The sequence below is a fragment of the Tursiops truncatus genome, chromosome 14 (genome assembly GCF_011762595.2).
Source record: "Tursiops truncatus isolate mTurTru1 chromosome 14, mTurTru1.mat.Y, whole genome shotgun sequence".
Lineage (NCBI taxonomy): Eukaryota > Metazoa > Chordata > Mammalia > Artiodactyla > Delphinidae > Tursiops > Tursiops truncatus.
Window position 1 is genome coordinate 33,185,372 of NC_047047.1, and position 27,389 is coordinate 33,212,760.

The following is a 27,389-nucleotide window of genomic DNA, read 5'->3' on the forward strand; positions in this document are numbered from 1 at the left end:
ATATTGTAATTCAAATTGGGGATATGAAGGAATGGGAAAGACTTTCATGCACATTTTCCAGGTTTGGGTGAGTGTTTCAGAACTGTAAGTGTGTATGTTTGAAATGTTCATCTCAGGAACTGATTTAAAATCCATAACTTAAGGGAATGAAACTCTTTCCAATACATTTCCAATGTGCGGTGCACGTGTATCTGCTCTGCAATCGGCAATCATGTCAAAATGTGTCAGCTCATTTCATATTCTTTTTAACTATCCTTTGATTAAGGGAGTGCTTTATCAACTTATGTAAGCCTGCAGTCAAATCTACCTCAAATTATTAGCACCTGGTGAGAAATGTCCTTCCCATTCTAACCCCCAGTTCATCATGTCTTATTTGTAATTCACTTGATGATTCTGATATATCGTTAGAAATACTATATGTGATTAAGTCTTTACACTGAAACTTCGTTCTTATAATAACGGCAGAAAATGTGGATTGCATACTGTGTTCCTGATACAGATGCGTGGATCCAGACGAAGCAGGTGTAGTGCTAGCCTGAGATGATAAATCACCAGCCTCAAATGTCTTTATGTTGGGAAACATGATGTCATTAATGCTTTTCTTGCACCATTGGGTCTAACTTAGTTTTCTAGCCAATGGAATGGGGAAATATTTGTGAATTCACTGTTATTGAACAGTGACAACAGGAACTATTTTATCAGAAAACAAAATTAATGTTCTAGTCCAGGCATTGGCAAATTTTTGGAAAGAGCCAGATGGTAAATATTTCAGGTTTTGCTGGTCATAGGATCTCAGTTGCAACTACTCCCCGCTGCCTTTGTAGCAGCCCTAGACGGAACATAAACAAATGGGCGTGGCTGTGTTCCAATCACGCTTTTCTTACAAAAGTAGCTGGTTTGCATGATTTGGCCCCTGGGTTGTAGTTTTCCAACTGCTGTATAGTAAGACATTTCATTCCCTCACAACTGAGTATTTCTTATTTGAAAGGTGGATATTACTGCTATCCTGGAATATATTAAACAAGTGCTCTTATTATTGGTACTTTAAGACTTTGACTTCAATGATTTAAGGTTAAATTGGAAAACCCTTTGAAAATTCTTTGAAGAATCATGATGTAAACGTGGAGTTGTTTGTGAGGATAGGTTATATCAATCTCAAACAAAAAGTTAGTGTCTCAAAGCTTCTTTGATATTAGTGGCTTATAACTTTCTTCCTAAACAAAAATTTCTACCTCTGCCAGAGAGCTGGACTCAGCACTTAATTCCAGTGGGGTCCAGGCTTCGATAGAGGGAAGCATATGGGTACCATACATTTGGTAAAGTATGTCTCTATGTAATCACAAAAATTGAATACCTCCAGAGCTCTAAATTACAAATTTGGCTGGTTTGCTTTAATGCACAGTTTCTATAATACATCACAAAGGTGGTAAATACAAGACTCATCCTCAGTATCATTGCTTCATGCTTCAGTAAATCAGGATGACTGACTTTTGCTTTTATTTTGACCTGATTTGTTATTAATCATATTTCCAAGCTAAATATAATTTTGGGGGGTAGATTTTATATATATATGTCAAAATATATGTATATTTTGAGGGGGTAGGTAATATACATATGCATGTATGTATACATATGTGTACATATATATTTAATATACACATATATTTTAAATATACATATATATATTCTTTAAAATCAGTCTTTTACAGACTCCCAAATATCCATGAATATTTATTCCTGCCAAATTTCAATGCTATCAGTGCTTAAAGGAGGTTGGATTTCATACTTTGAAAAATTTCCCAGTCTGTGATAGGTCTTTTGTTGTTATTGTTCCTGTATTTTGTTTGTTTTTATACTCTTGGAAGGCACTTTGTTATTCTTTGGTGGTTGGCTTATTTTTGGAGACATTCCCAAAGTAACTGGAGATAACATATAATGAGTAAGGTAGATGTTCAAGTTGGGGATGTATCTTTGTTCAAAAATAAGATGTAAAAAAAAAAAAAAGATGTAATGTTAAAGTAGCGGGACTGGGGAAGATGGCGGAAGAGTAAGACGCGGAGATCACCTTCCTCCCCACAGATACACCAGAAATACATCTACACATGGAACAACTCCTACAGAACACCTACTGAACGCTGGCAGAAGACCTCTGACCTCCCAAAAGGCAAGAAACCCCCCACGTACCTGGATAGGGCAAAAGAAAAAAAATAAACAGAGACAAAAGGATAGGGACGGGTCCTGCACCAGCGGGAGGGAGCTGTGAAGGAGGAAAAGTGTCCACACACTAGGAAGCCCCTTCGCGGGCGGAGACTGCGGGTGGCGGAGTGGGGGAGCTTCGGGGCCGCGGAGGAGAGCACAGCAACAGGCGTGCGGAGGGCAAAGCGGAGAGATTCAACCACAGAGGATTAGGGCCGACTGGCACTCACCAGGCCAAGAGGCTTGTCTGCTCACCCGCCGGGGCGGGCGGGGCTGGGAGCTGACGCTCCGGCTTCAGTCGGAGCGCGGGAGAGGACCGGGGTTGGCGGCGTGAACACAGACTGCAGGGGGTTAGTGCGCCACGGCTAGCCGGGAGGGAGTCCAGGGAAAAAGTCTGGACCTGCCGAAGAGGCAAGAGACTTTTTCTTCCCTCTTTACTTCCTGGTGCGCGCGGAGAGGGGATTAAGAACGCTGCTTAAAGGAGCTCCAGAGACGGACGCGAGCCGCGGCTAAAAGCGCGGACCCCAGAGACGGGCATGAGACGCTAAGGCTGCTGCTGCCGCCACCCAGAAGCCTGTGTGCGAGCACAGGTCACTATGCACACCCACCTTCCGGGGAGCCTGTGCAGCCCGCCACTGCCAGGGTCACTGGAGCCAGGGTCAACTCCTCTGGGAGAACGCACGGCGCGCCTCAGGCTGGTGCAACGTCACGCCGGCCTCTGCCGCCGCAGGCCCGCCCCGCACTCCGTGCCCCTCCCACCCCCGGCCTGAGTGAGCCAGAGCCTCCGAATCAGCGGCCCCTTTAAACCCCGTTCTGCTTGAGCAAAGAACAGACGCCGTCCGGCGACCTACACGCACAGGCAGGGCCAAATCCAAAGCTGAGCCCCTGGGAGCTGTGAGAACAAAGAAGAGAAAGGGAAATCTCTCCCAGTAGCCTCAGAAGCAGCGGATTAAAGCTCCACAATCAACTTGATGTACCCTGCATCTGTGGAATACATGAATAGACAACGAATCATCCCAAATTAAGGAGCCGTGTGGATGAAAGGATCTTGGTGCTGCAGCCAGGAGTTAGTGCTGTGCCTCTGAGGTGGGAGAGCCAACTTCAGGACACTGGTCCACAAGAGGCCTCCCAGCTGCACATAATATCAAACAGCGAAAATCTCCCAGAGATCTCCATCTCAACGCCAGCACCCAGCTTCACTGAACGACCAGCAAGCTACAGTGCTGGACATCCTATGCCAAACAACCAGCAAGACAGGAACACAACCCCACCCATTAGCAGAGAGGCTGCCCAAAATCATAATAAGTCTACAGACACCCCAAAACACACCACCAGACGTGGACCTGCCCACCAGAAAGACAAGATCCAGCCTCATCCACCAGAACACAGGCACTAGTCCCCTCCACCAGGAAGCCTACACAACCCACTGAACCAACCTTAGCCACTGGAGACAGACACTAAAAACAACAGGAACTACGAACCTTCAGCCTGCAAAAAGGAGACCCCAAACACAGTAAGATAAGCAAAATGAAAACACAGAAAAATACACAGCAGATGAAGGAGCAAGATAAAAACCCACCAGACCTAACAAATGAAGAGGAAATAGGCAGTCTACCTGAAAAAGAATTCAGAATAATGATAGTAAAGATGATCCAAAAACTTGGAAATAGAATAGACAAAATGCAAGAAACATTTAACAAGGACCTAGAAGAACTAAAGATGAAACAAACAGTGATGAACAACACAATAAATGAAATGAAAAATACTCTAGATGGGATCAATAGCAGAATAACTGAGGCAGAAGAACGGATAAGTGACCGGGAAGATAAAATAGTGGAAATAACTAATGCAGAGCAGAATAAAGAAAAGGGAATGAAAAGAACTGAGGACAGTCTCAGAGACCTCTGGGACAACATTAAACGCACCAACATTCGAATTATAGGGGTTCCAGAAGAAGAGAAAAAGAAAGGGACTGAGAAAATATTTGAAGAGATTACAGTTGAAAACTTCCCTAATATGGGAAAGGAAATAGTTAATCAAGTCCAGGAAGCACAGAGAGTCCCATACAGGATAAATCCAAGGAGAAATAGGCCAAGACACATATTAATCAAACTGTCAAAAATTAAATACAAAGAAAGCATATTAAAAGCAGCAAGGGAAAAACAACAAATAACACACAAGGGAATCCCCATAAGGTTAACAGCTGATCTTTCAGCAGAAACTCTGCAAGCCAGAAGGAAGTGGCAGGACATGTTGAAAGTGATGAAGGAGAAAAACCTGCGACCAAGATTACTCTACCCAGCAAGGATCTCATTCAGATTTGATGGAGAAATTAAAACCTTTACAGACAAGCAAAAGCTGAGAGAGTTCAGCACCACCAAACCAGCTCTACAACAACTGCTAAAGGAACTTCTCTAGGCAAGAAACACAAAAGAAGGAAAAGACCTACAATAATGAACCCAAAACAATTAAGAAAATTGGAATGGGAACATACATATCGATAATTACCTTAAATGTAAGTGGACTAAATGCTCCCACCAAAAGACACAGATTGGCTGAATGGATACAAAAACAAGACCCATATATTTGCTGTCTACAAGAGACCCACTTCAGACCTAGAGACACATACAGACTGAAACTAAGGGGATGGAAAAAGGTATTTCATGCAATGGAAACCAAAAGAAAGCTGGAGTAGCAATTCTCGTATCAGACAAAATAGACTTTAAAATAAAGAATATTAGAAGAGACAAAGAAGGACACTACACAATGATCAAGGGAGCGATCCAAGAAGAAGATATAACAATTGTAAATATTTATGCACCCAACATAGGTGCACCTCAATACATAAGGCAAATACTAACAGCCATAAAAGGGGAAATCGACAGTAACACACTCATAGTAGGGGACTTTAACACCCCACTTTCACCCATGGACAGATCATCCAAGATGAAAATAAATAAGGAAACACAAACTTTAAATGATACATTAAACAAGATGGACTTAATTGATATTTATAGGACACTCCATCCAAAAACAACAGAATACACATTTTTCTCAAGTGCTCATGGAACATTCTCCAGGATAGATCATATCTTGGGTCACAAATCAAGCCTTGGTAAATTTAAGAAAACTGAAATTGTATCAAGTATCTTTTCCGACCACAACGCCATGAGACTAGATATCAATTACAGGAAAAGATCTGTAAAAAATACAAACACGTGGAGGCTAAACAATACACTACTTAATAACGAAGTGATCACTGAAGAAATCAAAGAGGAAATCAAAAAATACCTAGAAACAAATGACAATGGAGACACGATGACTCAAAATCTATGGGATGCAGCAAAAGCAGTTCTAAGAGGGAAGTTTATAGCAATACAATCCTACCTTAAGAAACAGGAAACATCTCAAATAAACAACCTAACCTTGCACCTAAAGCAATTAGAGAAAGAAGAACAAAAAAACCCCAAAGTTAGCAGAAGTAAAGAAATCATGAAAATCAGATCAGAAATAAATGAAAAAGAAATGAAGGAAACGATAGCAAAGATCAATAAAACTAAAAGCTGGTTCTTTGAAAGGATAAACAAAATTGATAAACCATTAGCCAGACTCATCAAGAAAGAAAGGGAGAAGGATGAAATCAATAAAATTAGAAATGAAAAAGGAGAAGTAACAACTGACACTGCAGAAATACCAAAGATCATGAGAGATTACTACAAGCAACTCTATGCCAATAAAATGGACAACCTGGAAGAAATGGACAAATTCTTAGAAAGGCACAACCTGCCAAGACTGAATCAGGAAGAAATAGAAAATATGAACAGACCAATCACAAGCACTGAAATTGAAACCGTGATTAAGAATCTTCCAACAAGCAAAAGCCCAGGACCAGATGGCTTCACAGGCGAATTCTATCAAACATTTAGAGAAGAGCTAACACCTATCCTTCTCAAACTCTTCCAAAATATAGCAGAGGGAGGAACACTCCCAAACTCATTCTACGAGGCCACCATCACCCTGATACCAAAACCAGACAAGGATGTCACAAAGAAAGAAAACTACAGGCCAATATCACCAATGAACATAGATGCAAAAATCCTCAACAAAATACTAGCAAACAGAATCCAACAGCACATTAAATGGATCATACACCATGATCAAGTGGGGTTTATTCCAGGAATGCAAGGATTCTTCAATATACGCAAGTCAATCAACGTGATACACCATATTAACAAATTGAAGGAGAAAAACCACATGATCATCTCAATAGATGCAGAGAAAGCTTTTGACAAAATTCAACACCCATTTATGATAAAAACCCTGCAGAAAGTAGGCATAGAGGGAACTTTCCTCAACATAATAAAGGCCATATATGACAAACCCACAGCCAACATCGTCCTCAATGGTGAACAACTGAAAGCATTTCCACTAAGATCAGGAACAAGACAAGGTTGCCCACTCTCACCACTCTTATTCAATATAGTTTTGGAAGTTTTACCCACAGCAATCAGAGAAGAAAAGGAAATAAAAGGAATCCAAATCGGAAAAGAAGAAGTCAAGCTGTCACTCTTTGCAGATGACATGATACTCTACATAGAGAATCCTAAAGATGCTACCAGAAAACTACTAGAGCTAATCAATGAATTTGGTAAAGTAGCAGGATGCAAAATTAATGCACAGAAATCTCTGGCATTCCTATACACTATGAAAAATCTGAAAGTGAAATCAAGAAAACACTCCCATTTACCATTGCAACAAAAAGAATAAAATATCTAGGAATAAACCTACCTAAGGAGACAAAAGACCTGTATGCAGAAAATTATAAGACACTGATGAAAGAAATTAAAGATGATACAAATAGATGGAGAGATATACCATGTTCTTGGATTGGAAGAATCAACATTGTGAAAATGACTCTACTACCCAAAGCAATCTACAGATTCAATGCAATCCCTATCAAACTACCACTGGCATTTTTCACAGAACTAGAACAAAAAATTTCACAACTGTATGGAAACACAAAAGACCCCGAATAGCCAAAGCAATCTTGAGAACGAAAAACGGAGCTGGAGGAATCAGGCTTCCTGACTTCAGACTATACTACAAAGCTACAGTAATCAAGACAGTATGGTACTGGCACAAAAACAGAAATATAGATCAATGGAACAGGATAGAAAGCCCAGAGATAAACCCACGCACATATGGTCACCTTATCTTTGATAAAGGAGGCAGGAATGTACAGTGGAGAAAGGACAGCCTCTTCAATAAGTGGTGCTGGGAAAACTGGACAGCTACATGTAAAAGTATGAGATTGGATCACTCCCTAACACCATGCACAAAGATAAGCTCAAGGTGGATTAAAGACCTAAATGTAAGGCCAGAAACTATCAAACTCTTAGAGGAAAACATAGGCAGAACACTCTATGACATAAATCACAGCAAGGTCCTTTTTGACCCACCTCCTAGAGAAATGGGAATAAAACCAAAAATAAACAAATGGGACCTAATGAAACTTAAAAGCTTTTGCGCAGCAAAGGAAACCATAAACAAGACCAAAAGACAACCCTCAGAATGGAAGAAAATATTTGCAAATGAAGCAACTGACAAAGGATTAATCTCCAAAATTTATAAGCAGCTCATTCAGCTCAATAACAAAAAAACAAACAACCCAATCCAAAAATGGGCAGAAGACCTAAATAGACATTTCTCCAAAGAAGATATACAGACTGCCAACAAACACATGAAAGAATGCTCAACATCACTAATCATTAGAGAAATGCAAATCAAAACTACAATGAGATATCATCTCACACCAGTCAGAATGGCCATCATCAAAAAATCTCGAAACAATAAATGCTGGAGAGGGTGTGGAGAAAAGGGAACCCTCTTGCACTGTTGGTGGGAATGTAAATTGATACAGCCACTGTGGAAAACAGTATGGAGGTTCCTTAAAAAAACTACAACTAGAACTACCATATGACCCAGCAATCCCACTACTGGGCATATACCCTGAGAAAACCATAATTCAAAAAGAGTCATGTACCAAAATGTTCATTGCAGCTCTATTTACAATAGCCCAGAGATGGAAACAACCTAAGTGTCCATCATCGGATGACTGGATAAAGAAGATGTGGCACATATATACAAGGAATATTACTCAGCCATAAAAAGAAACGAAATTGAGCTATTTGTAATGAGGTGGATAGACCTAGAGTCTGTCATACAGAGTGAAGTAAGTCAGAAAGAGAGAGACAAATAGCGTATGCTAACACATATATATGGAATTTAAGAAAAAAAAAATGTCATGAAAAACCTAGGGGTGAAACAGGAATAAAGACACAGACTTACTAGAGAATGGACTTGAGGCTATGGGGAGGGGGAAGGGTAAACTGTGACAAAGCGAGAGAGAGGCATGGACATATATACACTACCAAACGTAAGGTAGATAGCTAGTGGGAAGCAGCCGCATAGCACAGGGAGATCAGCTCGGTGCTTTGTGACCGCCTGGAGGGGTGGGATAGGGAGGGTGGGAGGGAGGGAGACGCAAGCGGGAAGAGATATGGGAACATATGTATATATATAACTGATTCATTTTGTTGTGAAGCTGAAACTAACATACCATTGTAAAGCAATTATACTCCAATAAAGATGTTAAAATGAAAAAAATAAAATAATAAAAAAATAAATACTAATAAATTAATAAATAAATAAATAAAAATAAACAAGTGGGACCTAATGAAACTTCAAAGCTTTTTCACAGTAAAGGAAACCATAAACAAGACCAAAAGACAACCCTCAGAATGGGAGAAAATATTTGCTAATGAAGCAACTGATAAAGGATTAATCTCCAAGATTTACAAGCAGCTCTTGCAGCTCAATAACCAAAAAAACAAACAACCCAATCCTAAAATGGGCAGAAGACCTAAATAGACATTTATCCAAAGAAGATACACAGTCTGCCAAGAAACACATGAAAGAATGCTCAACATCATTAATAATTAAAGAAATGCAAATCAAAACTACAATGAGATATCGTCTCACACTGGTCAGAATGGCCATCACCAAAAAAATCTAGAAATAATAAATGCTGGAGATGATGTGGAGAAAAGGGATCCCTCTTGCACTGTTGGTGGGAATGTAAATTGATACAGCCACTATGGAGAACAGTATGAAGGTTCCTTATAAAACTAAAAATAGAAATACCATACGACCCAGCAATCCCACTACTGGGCATATACCCTGAGAAAACCATAATTCAAAAAGAGTCATGTACCAAAATGTTCATTGCAGCTCTATTTACAATAGCCAGGACATGGCAGCAACCTAAGTGTCCATCAACAGACGAATGGATAAAGAAGATGTGGCACATATATACAATTGAATATTACTCAGCCTTAAAAAGAAACGAAATTGAGATATTTGTAGTGAGATGGTTGGGCCTAGAGTCTGTCATACAGAGAGAATACGCGGGCCTCTCACTGTTGTGGCCTCTCCTGTTGCGGAGCACAGGCTCTGGACGCGCAGGCTCAGCAGCCATGGCTCACGGGCCCAGCCGCTCCGCGGCATGTGGGATCTTCCTGGACCGGGGCACGAACCCATGTCCCCTGCATCGGCAGGCGGACTCTCAACCACTGCGCCACCAGGGAAGCCCCTGAATGCCTTTTATGTTTCCTGTTCATTTTGGATGGAAGCAGGAGGAATGAGACTGAGTCATCCTTTAAGTCAGCCCCCTAAGAATAGAGGATTTACTACTAGAGATTGCATAGTTGCAATCTTCAACTGTGTGCATATTATAGGAGGTGAAGGATGGCTTTAACTACAGTTCCAAAAACACGGGAGATGACCCAGAGTCCAAAGCCGAAACAAGGAGATGGGAAGTCTGAAACACGAGGAGTCTTATTAAACCAATCAATCAAGAAATATTTATAAAGGGTTAAAATGTGTCTAGTGCTGTATTAGGCAAGAAAAGATCAAACCTCAAGGAAAAGGGGAAAATAATAAATACTTGAAGAGGCAGCACATTATATTATATAAGAATACAAAAGTAAAATTAGTCTCACAAAAGGGAACGAAAGAGCAAGCAGAATACAACTAAAACTAGAAGTTAAAAAAAAATTAGAAAAACAATTGGAAAAGAGAATTAGCTATAAAGCGCTGGTCAAATAACAGTAATGAATAATTTTTCTAAAAAGCAATTAAGAAAGAGAGTCCCAGCTGTTCTAGGAGAGCAGGGGAGAAGTGAAGTAACAAGACCAAGTCTAAAATATCATATGATGTCGCTTATATGTGGAATCTTAAAAAAAATACAAATGAGCTTATTTACAAAACAGAACTAGACCCACAGACATAGAAAGCAAACTTATGGTTACCAAAAGGGAAGGGGGAGTATAAATTAGGAGTTTGGGATTAACATATATACACTCCTATATAGAAAATAGATAACTAACAAGGACCTACTATATAGCACAGGGAACTATACTCAATAGTTTGTAATAACCTATAAGGGAAAAGAATCTGAAAAAGAATAGATATATACATATAGATGTATAACCGAATCACTGTGCTATACATCTGAAACTAACACAACACTGTAAATCAACTATACTTCCATAAGAAAAAAAGACCAAGTATAAGCTCATCTAACGTCAGCTCTAGGGGAGACCTCAGGAACCTCACTCCCTGCTTCCTCCAGGAAGAAAGGCAAGTGTCCTGTTGTCAGGTCACATGAAGAAGCAGAACTTAGAGTAGCACCCATGTCTTGGACTCCCCTGCTGCCACTTGCAGTCCAACTCCAGCTCAAGGTCTCAAAGCAAAAGAGAGAAATCATGAAAGCCATGGCCATAAAGAGGAGAAAGGGACTTGAGAACAGAAAGAGAAGATTGAAGAGAAGACACAGTAGCAAAATATCGTTAGTGTGGCCTGAATTCCAGGAGGTCCAGCCAAGCAGAAAGAGAGGCTGTGCATTTACTTTCCACGTGCCAAATAATTATTTGAGTTTGAAAATGCCCATTTACCTAGGACGCTTGACTTGACTGAATGTCTCTGGGCCCTTTATAGCACCTACTTTTTCTCATTTCAGAAGCACTGAAATACAATTTGAGAAACACTTTAGCACACCCGACCTTTTTCAAATCTCCCAGACAAACTCCAAACTCACCAGCTTTCCCCATCTCAGGAGTGTGAAATCTTATTTTCCAGTTCTCTGCTCAAATTTAACAAGCCACCTCCTACTTAACCTTCTTCTGTGAAACCTGAAAGCACTAGACAATTGTACACCCAACCCTTGCTCCTCTGATCCCCCCAACTCTCCCCATCAGGAGTCCTTAGAGCCACAATTTCAAATCTCTGATAATAGCCCTCGGCGACCCGGAGTGTAACTTAAGGCTTCACTTATGTCTTTGCACCTTAAATACAAAAGAACATGCCCTCACGAAAAAAAAGAATAAAAACATCTTTCTACCCATCTTCCCACCCATTGACTTTAAGACAGAAGCATTTAGACATCATTTAATGATCTCCAAACTATCAAAGACTGATTAAATGAATCTATGCGGAGACTGGGGTTTTGTTGATGATATTGTTGTTTTTACTGCTTTCTGGTGAAGATATACTTAGTGAAAACACTAAGGCTCTCAATTAGGCAGCTGGGTGACTTATAAATATATATTTACGTTTGAAGCCTAAGTGGCCATTGGCTTCCCTACTGTTTTACTTAGCTAACAAAACAACTCTATCAAAGTAAGTATTATTCCAAAACCCAACTTCCTGTGCAGAACGCTCCCATGTGCTCCATCAGTCTGGCTCTGTGATGAACTACATCGTTTCTTATAAACTGTCCATGGCCCATAAATTTCCAAGCATAAAGGCTATTACTGTGCTGTGCAAATCTGCTAAGAATTTGGGCCTTTCGAACTCCATTTTTACCTGGTTGGAAATGAGGTTGGGGGAGAAGTCCATCTCCAAACTTCCTCTCTTCCCCTCCTTGTCAGCCCCACTCCCATTTTGATCAGGGACAATCATTTAATGTGCACAAGATTGGAACAGGATTTATTTTGACTGATTTTAAGCAGCTTCTGCATCAAATTAGCATCTTCTTTCTGCGAGTGCTACATATCAGGGAAGGGAAAAGAGAGATTGGGGCAATTTTCTAATTAATCTGGGAAGTGTGGATTGGAAAATTTACAAGCTTAAAAAAATCATTTTTTCTTGTATTAGCTAAATGATTCTAGACAATAGTGGAAGAGCAATCACAAGAGAATGCTTTAGAATGCCAGTAAATGGCTAACTATAGTTTATATCGGTGCAAATTACATTACTCAAGACCATATAATAATCAGAAAATGTAAGGCCGCTACCAGATTTCTGGTCTAAAAATGAATAAATTGTCGGGCAGCATCCTAATCCCCATTGGCATCATCTGTTCTCATGTTTGTGCTTTACAGTTTCTAGTGGGTTCATAGACATAATCTCATTCGACCTTCATGAATAGGTACAAAGGATTTAGAAGGAGAAATGGGGCAATGACATGTCATTGTCCCTGAGATTTCTTGACAACTCAGCACCAGTTTCCTTCAGTTTCATTTAATGATGAAAACAAGGGCAGTGATGTGGATAGTGGGTAGATTATGCCATGCAACCCGGAGACCAGGGTATCACTAAACATTTGCTACAAAGGAAATAAAACCATAAGCTGATGTTTTCCAAAGCTAAGCCACTTCAGTTTATCAATGTCAAATCTGATGGTTTTGAGAGCTAATTAATCCACCTTAGAATTTTAAAGGCAGACAGGGAGGACTCCCCAAGTAAAGGAAGGAAGGAAGGGAGGGAGGGAGGGAGGAAGAAAGAAAGATTTCTGTTTATTTCAGACATGGCGTCTCCAAGGGTTTTTCCCTTGTGCTAAAGGATCGGTCTCACCTCGCCATCCTCTAACCTAGAATCTGTCTTTTCACCTTCACACTTCCATTCACATCTCATTAAGTAAACAGCGAGATGCTCATGCTATTGCTAGTCTCTTTGGCACAGAATTACAGTGTTTTGTTGAAGAATTCTTCCTAGCATATAAGGAAATTGTGGTTGTTTCTGTGATGTATTTAGTGCAAAGGGGGCTAGTAAATTTTAAGGAGAGAAGAGTGGTTTTGCTCCCTTAATCACTTTAAAACCATTAAAAAGTTTTTTTTCAGGCAGTTATAATTCTAATGTGAACATATTCATCAAGCATGCTAACTGAATCTAAGCTGCGGGATGTGGAGTAGGGGAGAACAGAGGATGAAATAACATCCCAGCATCTCAGGGTCTGGGTCTAAGTATTCCTTTCAGTAAAGTCTTACTTACTAAATTACTGTTACGTTTATAATATCATGATAGTTTTCGTCTTTCATTTCTTGAAAAATATTGTTTATTGTACTATAATATTTATTCCACAACAAGTAGGATTCAGCAGGGCCATATTTTATTTCCAGATGTAATTGTCTCCACTATTTATATGTAAGATTTTCAATAAAATTCTCTTTCCAGAGAAATATTCAAAATTAATACTATAAGTTTTAATAAAATCACACCCATTGCATGCCATTGAATGATTTTTAAAATCCCAATAGAAAAATCCTAGGTAACTGAAATAAGATGTAAAAACTAGCACAGAAAGTTATTTTTCATTGTTTACTCTGGGATTCATTCATTTAAAGTGCTTATTATGTTGTGCAAGATGAGCTTATTCTCTCATGGACGTTTTCTTTTGAAAAGATCACAGGGCTTCCCTGGTTGTGCAGTGGTTAAGAATCCGCCTGCCAATGCGGGGGACACAGGCGCGAGCCCTGGTCGGGGAAGATGCCACATGCTGTGGAGCAACGAAGCCTGTACGCCACAACTAATGAGCCGGCGATCTAGAGCCCGCGAGACACAACTATTGAGCCCACGTGCCACAACTACTGAAGCCCGCGTGCCTAGAGCCGGTGCTCCGCAACAAGAGAAGCCACCGCAATGAGAAGCCCTCACACCGCAACAAAGAGTAGCCCCCGCTCACCGCAAGTAGAGAAAGCCTGCGCACAGCAATGAAGACCTAACACAGCCAAAAATTAAAAAAATAAATAAAATTAATAAATTTTTTTAAAAAAGATCATAAAATCTCACTGTGAATATTTAACTGAAGAGTAATAACACAGTGTCAGATAACTTACACAGCATAATGGTGTAACACTGTGCATTTTGACATCTGTCCAGACAGATGTTTAAAACTTAAGTTCTTCAAGATTTTTTTTTTTAAGTTTCATATAGAAAGAGCTGGGAATCATTTTTATACTAAAGCTACTTTGTTACAATTTCACTGTCAACAATTTAATTAATTGAAAGAGAGGCAGAAGAAAACAGTGATTTATACAGGCTTTCTAAGAAGAATTTGGTCAAGTTGAAAAAAAAAGATCTGCAGCAACTTTTCTTACTGACATACCATCGTCAAACACCTTATCTATTTACATGGCTTACATGTACATATAAATATAGTTTCTTATTTGGGTTTTTTTTTTTCTTGATTTGAGTCAGTGTTGCGAGTAATTTGATCTCGAAAAGGAATCATTAACCTTCAAAGCAACAACAGCCATGTTTTGTTAGGATGTGTTCAGAAAGTAACTCTGAGTTATCCTCCTCATATGCCATAATGTCACTGCTAAGTATGAATGTGATATATTTCTTTTTAATTAAAATTAGTTGCATTGTGGTGTGATTTTTTAATAACTTCAGTGTCTTCGGATTTGTACATTTTAGATTCATGTTGGAACTTGTACATCACCACATGCTGATTGCAAAATTCATTAGCGCGTAAATCATGCTTTAGTGATAGTCCTTTAAACAAAGTTGGTTTGACTGCGAAGCACTCACTGGTTGGCTTATTTATCATGAAGTTTTGTCAGGCAGAGCAGTTAAGTTAATCAGTAACCAATAAAAGATTTAAACCTATAGATATGTCAGCCAATTTATTACTAACAAATATTTGGGACTTTTGTGCATCTCCATACCGCATGCAAAGTTGAAAGGAGATTTCCTAGTTCCTTTGAAAACAGAAAAGAGCATACATTATTTTTTTGAGTTTTATTATCTGACTATATGTCCGTAGAAGCTACTTCACTTGATTTGCTTTAGAATCAATTTGCAGTTTTCCATATCTGTTTTTCTGCATGGCTTGGGGTGTTGCTATCACTTAAGATAAAGTCTTTTCACTTAGCCCATGTCTCTCGTAGGTATATAATATCAGTACCTTTCAACAAGGTTAAGTGAATTCACTCTTGGAAGGTTTTGAGGTTATAATCCTCTTATTCTGTAAATTTTTATGGAAGAAAATTATGATGCCAAACATAATTAGGACCAAATTCAAACTGATAGGCAAAAGCTTCTTTTTCCTCCACTGGGCCATTTTAGAAAATAAACAAGAAGTATGAAATATCGTGACTTTAACAGTGGAATTTATGTACAAGCTGTGAAACTTTGAAAAAAATCCTTGGGTCTCAGTTTCCTCGTCTTTAAAATGATGCAGGGGAAGGGGTAGAGGATTGAAATAGATCATATCTAAATTCCTTGCAAGTATTGAAATTGTACAATCTTATGAGTCCATTACAATCCCCTTTTAAATCACAGGAGAATACATTTGTAACTCCAAAGCTAACGCAATGTCATGCAATGACGTCTTTTCAACAAATAGTTACCCATAGTGATGACTTGGTACTTACAGACCATGTTCCCAAAGACAAAGTTAAGGGAAGATTTCAGGCTTTTGTCTAGAAAATCCAGGTCAATCTAACCTATGATACGGCCAGACAATAAAGATTTAAGAACAGAATAAACATTCTCAATCATTTTTGGATGAATTATTGAGGTGATTGTTCAAATTTCCACTTCCTTTTGCCAGAGCCTCTAAATATTCTCTCTGTTTTTCTCTATAAGGCATTGGGGGTGAAGTTCAGGGGTTCATTTTTTTAGTCTATTTTTAACTCTTTCAGTCAACAAAGGAGATACATAAAATATTTTCACCAAAACAGTATCTCTGCTAAGTTAAAAATAATTTAAAATACAGTAACCAGGAGACTATGATATTTGGCTGCCTTGAAATGAGTCAAATTTAAGTGGAAAACTCATTTCCACCAATCTAGGTACTCAAGTACAAAACTATGCCTTTCTAATTCACCTTCCACTTATGCCCAAAGTTCAGTGTATCAGGAGAGCAGAAATATTTTGTGTCACTTTTGTGCTTGATGTTAAAATAAAAATAGGGGGCGGGGTGGGGAAATACCACCTGGAGTAAATTTTGAGTTTTGTTTGATGCAACAATTTTTATCACAGAAACATCATACCCATTCCAAATCTGTTTGTGGCATGATCTCAAATGTTGTACAGTCTTTAATGGACTTGATAGGACTAGTCTTGGAGGAGCAAGACCCTAATTTCTTCCAAAGGCATCCTTCTTCGAATTAAACAGTAAGAAGGGGGGAAACACTGTGTTAATATGTTTTAACTGCTAAATGTTGAAGTATATAAAGGTCCAAAATATTCAACTTGTCTATTTCCATGGTATCTTAAAAATTTGTCAGTTAAATCACACTCAACTAAATACTGAGCCAGTAGGCTCAAAGCTTTGCAGGCTCTTCCAGACATCTATATGTGCCCAGAGGAAGCCAAACATATTTTTGTAAACTGTAACTAGAATTACTTGGTTGCATGTAATAGAAAAACTCAAAATAACAGTGACAAACAAAAAAGAAGGGAAGGAAGGAAGGAAGGGCAAAAGTTTCTTTCTCATGTAAAAATAGAGATAAGCAGCTTAGAAGTAGTAAAGTGACTCCAAGCTATCATCAATGACCCAAGTGTCTATCTTTCGCTCTATGATCCTACCAAGAGGTTTCTATCCTCAAGGTCAACTTCATGGGTACAGATAGTTGCTAGAACTTTAGCTATCACTTCCCAGTTGCTCCTCTAACAAAGTAGGAATAACAGAAGGGCAAAAGGGTTTCCTCCTAGCTGAGTCAACTTCTTTGAGCAGCCTTCCCAGAACTGCACAGAGCACTTCTGCTCTTTGGCCAGTCCCATGACCACACTTCGTTGCAAGAGAGGCTGGGAACCATCTCTAACTCTAGGTGGCAATGGGCCTGCCTAAAATTCAAGTTCTCTTCTTAAGGAGGAAAGGGTACTGGATATTGGGGTAGACAAGAATCAGCCTCTGCTATGGGAATGCTTAAATGTCTACGGTGTGAAATATTTTTAGAGGACTATTCCAAGAATACACATTTTTTCCCTCAGAAGAGGAAAGAGGTTTGCTGTCGAAGGCTATCCCTAATGCCAAACTGTGGAATATGGGTGGTGATAGGTGGAGTGCTAAGTCTTAGAGGCTGGACTTCACGAGAGTGTGGTAAAGACCAACTTCCAAGCAGGAAAAGAAATTGTGCATCTGTTGCCAAGTCTTTCAGCTCATTGGAGACATTACAGAGGTGAGAATCAGGCCGTGGCAGTGCCAGGCACCCAGGGAATTTGTTGATATTTATGCTAAGCACAGTAGAGAGGAGGGATAGGACTCCACACAGATCCGGTTTGGAATGGGCTGTCTGCATGACTCTCTACATGCCCTGATTCTTGGTTTCTTTTCCTCCAAATAAGCGAATAAACATGCCTCAAAGGGTTGCTGTAACATTAAATCGGGAATTCCATAAATCACATATGCTCAATAAACAGCAGCTCTTAAGACTATGATCATGCATGTTTTTAACCTTTGATTTAGAACAAGATAAGCAACCCAGTGTTCCAGAGACATAGAGGGCGTTGTTCACCTTGTATACGTAGTGTGTATCTCTCTCACTTTTCCCTACTTTTCTTCTGCACTCTTATTTCTGTTTCTAGCCCAGGTTAATTCTCTCTTCCTACCACTTAGGACTCTCAACTGTATTCATGTCATAATATTGTGTAAACCCATGAGTTACTACTCCAACTCTATGAAAAGTGTGTGGTCTCAAAGAGTCATAGTTATGAGAGACAGAAGAGCGTAACGATTAAGACCTTGGGCTCTAGCATCAAACCTGAAACCCCAGAATCAACACTTGGTCAAGAGCCCTTAACCTTTCTAGGTCTCAGTTTTCTCACCTGTACATTGGAAATAATAATTCCTCTCTCATGAGTAGTGCACATAAAGCACTGAGGTCATAGCCTGGCACATGATAAACAATGAATGAATGAAGGTGATTGTAATGTTGTTAGAAACAGGAGTGGGATGGAAGAGAAGTCACATTCATCGGGGGCCTCCTCTATGCCAGGCGCTATACTTTATCATAAAGTTTTCTATAGCTTTTATTCCTTGCATTGATCCTACAAATTGTAAACCTTTCTTAACAGGTGAGGAAACTGATGCTTGGAATGACAAAAGAACTCGTGAAAGATAGAGAACAAATCAATGACAGTGGCATTACTTGGTCTCAGGTCTGTATTTCCAAAGGTCATAATCTCTCCAGGAAGAAGCTGGCATGCCAATTTCTAATTCAACCTCTTGAGACACCAAAGAGGCAGAGAAAAATTTAGAACACAGGATACAATTACTTTCAGCACTGAAATGACCTCAGAAGAATATGTTCAGCCTCTGACATGCATAAGTCTTCTTTTCAATATAGGGTCTATCATCTAATATACTTTCAATGTCAGAATGATTCAATCACTACTGAACTTTAGAAAACCTACTGCTGGTGTAGTTTTTAAAATTTTAATTTAAATGTTATTTTTATTTTGCCCCACAGCAAAATTTCCTTTATATGACTGCCATTCAAATATTACACATGGATCTGAAACAGTTAAGTAAAATGAACAGTATTTTTAAACGATACCTCTCATGTAAGAAACCTGTGTATTTATAGATCTTCTGGTAATCCTCTACATTAATTCCTTGACCTCAAACTGACCGGAGAAGGTCAACAACTCCTGTAATGTCCCCGACTGGTACATTTTCCTCTCTAACTTAGCTGAAAACTACATAAAAGCTCAGGCAGTCAGAAAGCACCCAAATAGCTATACAGCTGAGATGACCCCACAATGCAAGTTAATCCCTCCAAGGTCAATTGTAATTTATGTTCAATTAACTGGCTCAAGAAACCTGTTTTAGACAGAAGCCAGAAATTAGGAAACCCGTTGCTTGACTTTTTAGTGGGGAACTCTTGCTGTGAAAGCCACTATTTGGGCGCAAAATAAGAGGCTAACACAGGCTTTTTTCCTGGGTGCACTTACATCCCCTCAGCTGACCATACGGACTCCCTCCAGGGATGTGCTGGAAACCTGAAGGATTTGGATGGGAAGTCTATTGTTCCTGTGGCTACTAGATACTGTGCAAGGGAATGTGACTGACAACCTCAGTCTCCACTTTAGTGTGGAAGGTACCAAGTTAAGCTTCCTTTAGGGGCCATCAAAAAGACAGGAGGCAGTGAGAGCCGCTCCCACTGACCATATCTGAGAAATAATAGCATAAAAATAAATAATGTACTATTGAAGCAGAACCCATTAAATAAAACAAGAATCCATCAGTCCATACGGATAGAAATAAGTAAATGGATAAATAAATAAAGGAGGAAAAAGGGAAAGCTTTTTTTTACAATAGAATACCTACTGATAAATATATTAAAATGTTGGAGTTAGAAGACCATCAGTGGATGTGAAAACCAGTGAATAAAGGTTTGATGAGGAAGAAGATAGTTACACAATAATCTCAAACAATCTCTTACTTGGCAGACAACACCTTAATCAACTGAACAAAGTTAATGTCACCAGTACTGGAACAAACAGACATCACGTGCCAGCTGACGCCGTGGACTGAGGACATCTCATCTCTTCTGTGGTGCCCTTGCCAAACATGCATAACCTGAGTACAATCGTAAGGAAACATCATGCAAACCTCAACTGAGGCACATTCCATGAAATAACTGGTCTGTACTCTTCAAAATGTCAAGGTCAAGAAAGACCAAGAAAGATTGAGAAACTGTTTACTCCAGATTTAAGGCCACTAAAGAAAGATGACAAGTAAAATGTCATGTATGATCCCGGATTAGATTCTAAGTCAGGAAAAAATATATATAAAGGACATTGTTTTGGCAATTGATGAAACTTGAATATGGACTGTGGATTAGATAACAGTATTGCATCAATGTTCAATTTCCTGATTTTAATAACTTGTCTGTATTTATGTATGAAAATGTCCTTGTTCTTAGAACATACCCACTAAAGTATTTAGTAGTAAAAGCGGGCATGTCACCAACTCAATCTCAAAGGGTTCAGGAAAAAATTATATGTTATATGAAAGAGAAAGAGAGAATGATAAAGCAAAAGTCAAAATGTAAACAATTAGTGATATCTGGGTAAAGGATTAAAGGATTACAGGAGTTGTTTGTATTATTCTTGCAACTTTTCTATAAGTTTAAAATTATATCAAAATGAAAAGTTATTTTTAAAAAAATTTTTAATTTAAAACTACAGCAGAACAAAATCATTATTAGTTAAGATACATTCTAAAGTATATGCAAGTGAGAAGAACTGGTATCTAGTGTTTGATGTACAATATTCCAGAATAAAAGAGACAGTGAGAAAAGGAGGGAAACAGGGAGGGATAAATTGGGAGATTGGGATTGACATATACACACTACTATACATAAAATAGATAACTAATAAGGACCTACTGTATAGCACAGGGAACTCTACTCAGTTCTCTGTAATAACCTATCTGGGAAAATAATCTAAAAAAGAGTGGATATATGTATATGTATAACTGATTCACCTTGCTGTTGTACACCTGAAACTAACACAACATTGTAAATCAATACTCCAATATATACTCTAATATAAATAAGTAAATAAATAAATAAGGAGGGAAACAGATTTTAAAAAATAACAAAATGTCGATCATTCTAATTCTTGAATTTGGGTGATAGGTACATGGGGATCTGTTGTCCCAGTCTCTCTACTTTTGTGTATGTTTGAAATTTTTCCATAATAAAAAGGTTTTAACATTGTAAACCCACCTAAATTGATGCCCATCCTCCAACTCCAGCAATGACAACGATGCTAACTCAATACCCTCCCCCCTATACTGCATTCCAGTTCACCCACATTCCTGATAGTCTGGGTGAAAACTCTGGATGGTTTGGCCCAATCTCCAGATTATAATTTGGGTTCAAAAGCAGCATTTTATGGGAATTAAATGACACTTATTGGACATTCACTGATGTCCCAGTACAGCAAGTAAGAGCTACCTGCTGCATTCTTAATGCATTTTGCTAATACAGAGTGATAGAGGTTTCTGTTCATCATTTCTTCTATTCAGAAAACATGTTCTACAGCACAGCTGGAATCAGAAACCCTAGAAACTGGACACGCTTTCAGAAAGGCAGCCAGAGGGAAGGAGCTATTCTTACCACCCTCTGAGACGACACATTCCCACACATTGCATGAACTTGACATTAGGTTCTGGAAGATTTCCATTTGAGACAACATTTATATCTTTGATTGGCTATAAAAATTTAAATCTTGGGGAAATAAGTAGAAAAAAATCACTACCTAATGTAAGATTGAAAACAAAAGTCAACATCAAGCTTCAATAGACACTTCCTGAAATATGATGGAACACTAAGTCCTTCTGGGAACCTGGACCAAACAGGAGATCCTCATGTCTACTATGACTTTCATCCCTGAAAGAAGCCCAGGTGCTACTTCATTTAGAATGTGAGAAAGCAAAGTAAAATGGTCATGGAGTTAAACCATTTAGTAGCGACTGCGGTAATAACGATGAAATTTAAATGTGTATAGCAAGTTTGAAAAAGTACCACCATAAAATGATAAATAAATAAAAAGCACCACAGAGACATTCATTGTTTAATTTCATTCCCACAAACATCTGTAAGGTAGGCTTGGAAGGTAGAATTCATCCCTATCTTACAGGTGAATCAACTGGCGCTCACTATGATTGATGTCACCAAAGTCATACAAGAGGGAAATGAGGAGGCTAGGATTCGTTCTCCTAAGATTTCCCAGCTCCCAATTACCCGTATTATTCCCGAGAACAAACACCAGGAAAATTCACGTAGGCAAACATTTAATGAACATCCTGCTGTTCACAGCAGCTTCAGTACCTCACCTGTCATGGTTTCTCTAAAGCAGACTTTACAAATCAGCATAGATTATTCTAAGTCAACAGCTACAAATAGGTTCACAAGACAAAATCAGATCTGTTTTCAGTAGAATCCGATATCAACATATTATTCACAGAAACACACAACTTGAGGCCACGGAGATTCTCCTGTCAACATCATGTGCCTGGGAGGATTTGAGAAAATCATTTTTAATTAAAAGTGCCAAACATTAGAATCAACCTGAGATATTCGAAATACTAAAGAGAATTAACCAGATAGGATGACTGGTCTAAATTTCACAGTTAATAAAGGGAGTAAAATCATTGACTTAACCTTTGTGCTCAGACGCAGGTTTAATTCCTACTACACATAATGAAAACGCTGCCTGCAAACTCCATAACCAAACTTCATAAAAATGCAGCATTATCATTTGAAACCTACTGTATTTTAAAAATGATTCCAAGAGAGGTTATGCAGATCTGGATGCACTAGGAGGTGAAGGAGGTTCAGGAAAGTCCAGTAGCAGAGAAGAGTGATGAAGTCTCCTCCCATAGTAAGCACTGCAAAAGTATTTGATAAATATTTGATACAGAAATAAAGTGGAGGTAAATTCAGGGTTTTCTTAGCAGACATATCCTGGGTTCATTTTTATATTAAAAATGAACAACTGGGACTTCCTTGGTGGTCCCAATACACTTGGGAGTCCCAATGCACTCCCAATACAGGGGCCTGGGTTCGATTCCTGGTCGATTCCTTGGTCAGGGAACTAGATCCCGCATGCCACAACTAAAGATCCTGCATGCTGCGACAAAGACCCGGTGCAGCCAAATAAATAAATAAATAAATATTAAAAAAAACAGAAAAAAGACCAAACCTAAAAGAAAAAAAGGAACAGCTGATGTGGTTACTATTTCTCAGATTGTTGAGGGAACCAAGCTCTAAGTTTCTCTCGGTATTAGTTTGCTAGGGCTGCTGTAACAAAAACCACAGACAGGTGGGGGAAAAACAACAGAAAGTTATTTCCTCAGTTCTGATGGTCCAAAATCAAACTAATGTTGGCTTTGATTTCTTCTGAGGCCTCTCTGGGCTTGCAGATGGCTGCCTTCTCCCTGTGTCTTCACATGGCTTTTCTCTCTGTGCATGTGCATTCCTGGTGTCTCTTTTTGTGTACAAATGTCTTCTTATTTTTAGGACACCAGTCATATCGGGTTAAGGTCCATCCATATGATCTCATTTAACCTTAATTATCTTTTTAAAGGCCCTATCTCCAAATACAGTCACATTTTGAGGTACTAAGCAACCCCTAGTTAGGGCTCTAGCATGTGAATTTGGGTGGCCCATAACACTCCCATTGCCTGAATCCTCAGCCCATTTATTGGAGAGTCTTTGAGTCAAGCTGAAACAAATTTCACCTGGTATTTGAACACCTTCCCCAAGCCAAACCAAGTTTCAGATTTTCACCAAACTCATGTTGGCAGGGTTCCCCTTGTACCCTCTGTCTGCCCCCCACTGTAAGTATAGAGGTACTGGTTTATTCTAATAATAGAGCAAAATTTAGAGAAAACATCGCTTTACCTACTTGAAAGCTATCCAGCTTCATTTTTCCTAAAAAGAAAAGGCAATACTTCAGATATTTACTTGAATCAACTTATTGGGGTTGATTGCCCCATTTGCCCTGTTACCAGCTAGACAACCACAGGGTTACCTTTATCTTTGTTTCTATAACCAACAAAGGTGAAAATACTATCAGGTAGAAAAGTATATAATTTAGTCAATGACAAAGGCAAAACATTCCTGTGGCATGTCTTTTGTGGAGCGTGTGGAGAGATCCTGCAGCTAGACATCAAGAGTTCATGCTGGGTGAGGGCCTTTAGCTCCCTGCTTCTCATCTCAAGCCACTGCTCTAAGTTACTCTTCTAGAGAGAAGATGTATAATGAAGACTTGACTATATCTCACAGGTGCCTCAGGATATTGTGGAATGTTGTAACTCTAATATTTGTCAATTACGTAACATGACATGAATATGTCAATGATGAAGAAAGAGTGATGTTGTACACCACTGACAGCAAAATCTTCCACCTAACAGGCGACCCTATTTCTGGTGACCTTGCCACTGATTTTCACTGTTTTCCTGCTCCCAGAATGAGATCTCTGACACTGCAGACTTTGCGTTGCTAAAAGTCCTCCAGGGACTTCCCTGGTGGTCCAGTGGTTAAGAATCTGCCTTCCAATGCAGGGGATGTGGGTTCAAACCCTGGTCGGGGAACTAAGATCCCACATGCCATGGGGCAACTCAGCCCGTGTGCTGCAACTACTGAGCACACGGGCCACAACTAGAGAGACGCCAGCGCCGCAATGAAGAGCCCACGCACCGCAGTGAAAGATCCCACATGCCGCAACTAAGACCCAATGCAGCCAAAAAAAAAAAAAAAAAAGTCCTCCACAAACAAGTGGATGAGTTAACACACTCTCCCCTGATATAAAACAACTCAAAATGCTTAAACATTGCTGAAGAAAATCACACAGCCATGCACAAAAGGCTGCCCCTTGGTCTCCAATTCCTCTTTTGTCCTTGACACTGACAAGCAAGCTTTGCATTTCTGGTCAGCTTCCTCTCCCATTTTCCATTGCGATATTAACATTTAACCTTCTCAAGTCTTTCCCTTTCTGCTATGCTTAGGGTGACCAATCTTCCTGGTTTGTCCAGGACTAAGTGGGTTCCCTGGTAGGATATGGGACTTTCAGTGCAAAAACCTTTTTACCCTCCTAACCCCTCACTTATCATCAAATGACTACCCATATCTCAAAAAAGAAAATTAAGGTTATCAGGTGTGAACTGCCCCCCAATTTTTCCTCCACCAACCCCTGCGTGGACATACATCTGTAGCCTTCACTTGCCTTTAGTCTTAAAGGCTAGCATACCCTCTCTGTTGCAATTTCAACATTCCCTCCTCTTTCCCCTCATTATACAAATATGCACAAGTCTTCCCCAGCTTCAAAATCGGATATCCTCCCCCCACCATGTTCCCCTTTATTGACAGCCCTACTCCAAGCCTTTCCTTCACCATAAACTTCCTGAAAGAGATCCAGAATGATCTCATATACTCCAATGGCTCCTCCCAAATTTTTATCTCCAGCCCACTCCTCTCTGCTAAAAGGCTATGTCTTCATTTTCCGAATGAACATCTTATCTTGATAACCCACAAGTTTCTCAAACTCAAAATTTCTAAAACCAAGCTACCATTCTTCTTTCCAACACGCCCCTTCTTCTAAAGTTACTACGCCAGCAAATGGAACCACAATCTGCCCAAATTTCCAAACCAGAAACCATGCCCTTTCTTTCATCTTCTCTTTATTCCCCACCCCCTACACCCATACTAGCCTCCTGTCTCCTAAATACCTTCTCTTATTCATCACTTTCACTCCTGGACTCCACTGTTATCACAACAGCCTCCTCGCTGGTTCCTCAGGCCCCACCTCCTTCAGACTATCTTTCATGAGCTTGACGTCTGTGAGGTCACAGATCAAGTTATTCCTACTATGTGGGAATATAGAAAATCTTTGATTTAGCCTTCTGAACACCAAACTGGCTACAAGGATGTCTCCTTGGGCTTCGTGAACAATTTCTAATTTGTTCACAAAAATGACTGGATCGATGTCCCCACTGGCTTTGTGGCTGATTCAAACAACAGTATAAATTAAAGTAGTCAAAGGTAGTCAAAAAGGCTGCCCGTGTTTCTTTGTAGGAATGCCATGTATAGTCCCTATATCTGTTTTACCCTGGCCTCTGGCGGTTAATGTTTGCTAACAAGTTGAGCTGTTACAGAAGCCACTGGTCATTTCACACCATTAGCTGTTATGATTTTCAACTTATGTCCTACGATATCTCCTCCTGCTTCTCTGCTCCAGCCACAGGGGCAAACTTGTCATTTTCTAAGTAAGCCACTTTCTCTCCCAACCCAGTGCCCTTGCCTGGAATACCCTTCTCCTCCTTCAACATTCTCAAACTAATCTATTCAGAAATTAACAATAACACTTTTCACTTGGTAAAAGAAAAGACCACTGGAGGGTCGCATCTGCCTAGAAGTTGTGCTGCTCCTGGCACAGTTTGCAATCAAAGCTCTTCTTTGCCCTGCTCTGTACCATAGGAGGGCTGATCTGGTGTTTCCCAGGTTCTGCATCAGCTGGTTTCTTGCTGGATTTAGCTGAAAGGGGGTCCTGGTGATGGATTAGAGAGTGAAAGACAAGACTGCAGAATACTTCTCTCTCACTTATCTTCTCCATAGCTCCAGCTCCACTACACACGTTGCCCTGTTACATCTTCTACGAGGTGACTGACCCCTGGTGTCTGATACCTGCTTCCTCTGTCCATCTGGTCTACCTGGGGCAACAGCCTTCTGAGATTGCTCAGCTCTGATTGCCTTCGAAGCCCCTCCCGTCCTCTGTGTAACCAATTCACTATGGTCAATTCTTTCCCTTATATATAATACTCAGAGTGGCTTCTGTTTTTCCTGGTTGAACTTGGATATAAAAAAAACAAAAAAACATTTCCTCATCTCTACTCCTCCTGCCTTGAGCCCACCACAAAGGCTCTCAAGGGCTCTCTTCCTCCAGGTTGCTGGTTTAACTTTTGTGTCTCCACAGCACCTGTGTATACTGCTATGTGTTGGGATTGTGGTTTTCTTATCAGCTCCACCCCTGGCTGAGCTCTTGAGGGCAGAGACAATGTCCTGTTAATCTCAGCACCCGCCTTGTCCTGCTCACAGCTTAGGGGACATTAGGTGCTCAAGATTTTAAAACACACACGTGCACATGCATGCACACACACAGCTTTTTCGGTCTGAAAAAGGATTCCATGTAATATGCTAGAAATATACAAAGATTTAAGGCAAGACCCGGAATAGAGTAACAAAGAATTTCAGTGAAAGCTAGTAAAAATGTGGATTTTTTTTCTTACTGTGGATTTTTTCATGAAAGGAGAAGGCACGCTAGTAGTTGGGTTTCCTTCTTCTCTTTGGAGTACGGCCTGTTGTTTTTCAGTCCGCTGGATCACAGTCCTG

The 27,389-nt window shown here is 39.6% G+C and overlaps 1 long non-coding RNA gene across 1 annotated transcript in view; it reads right to left on the reverse strand.

The window, feature by feature from the left end:
- Positions 1–27,389, reverse strand: part of LOC117307861 (uncharacterized) — an 88,077-nt gene extending 60,688 nt beyond the window's left edge. The window contains exon 1 of the long non-coding RNA XR_012325886.1: positions 27,287–27,389. This is a non-coding gene — a long non-coding RNA (uncharacterized lncRNA). The remainder of the gene's footprint in view (positions 1–27,286) is intronic.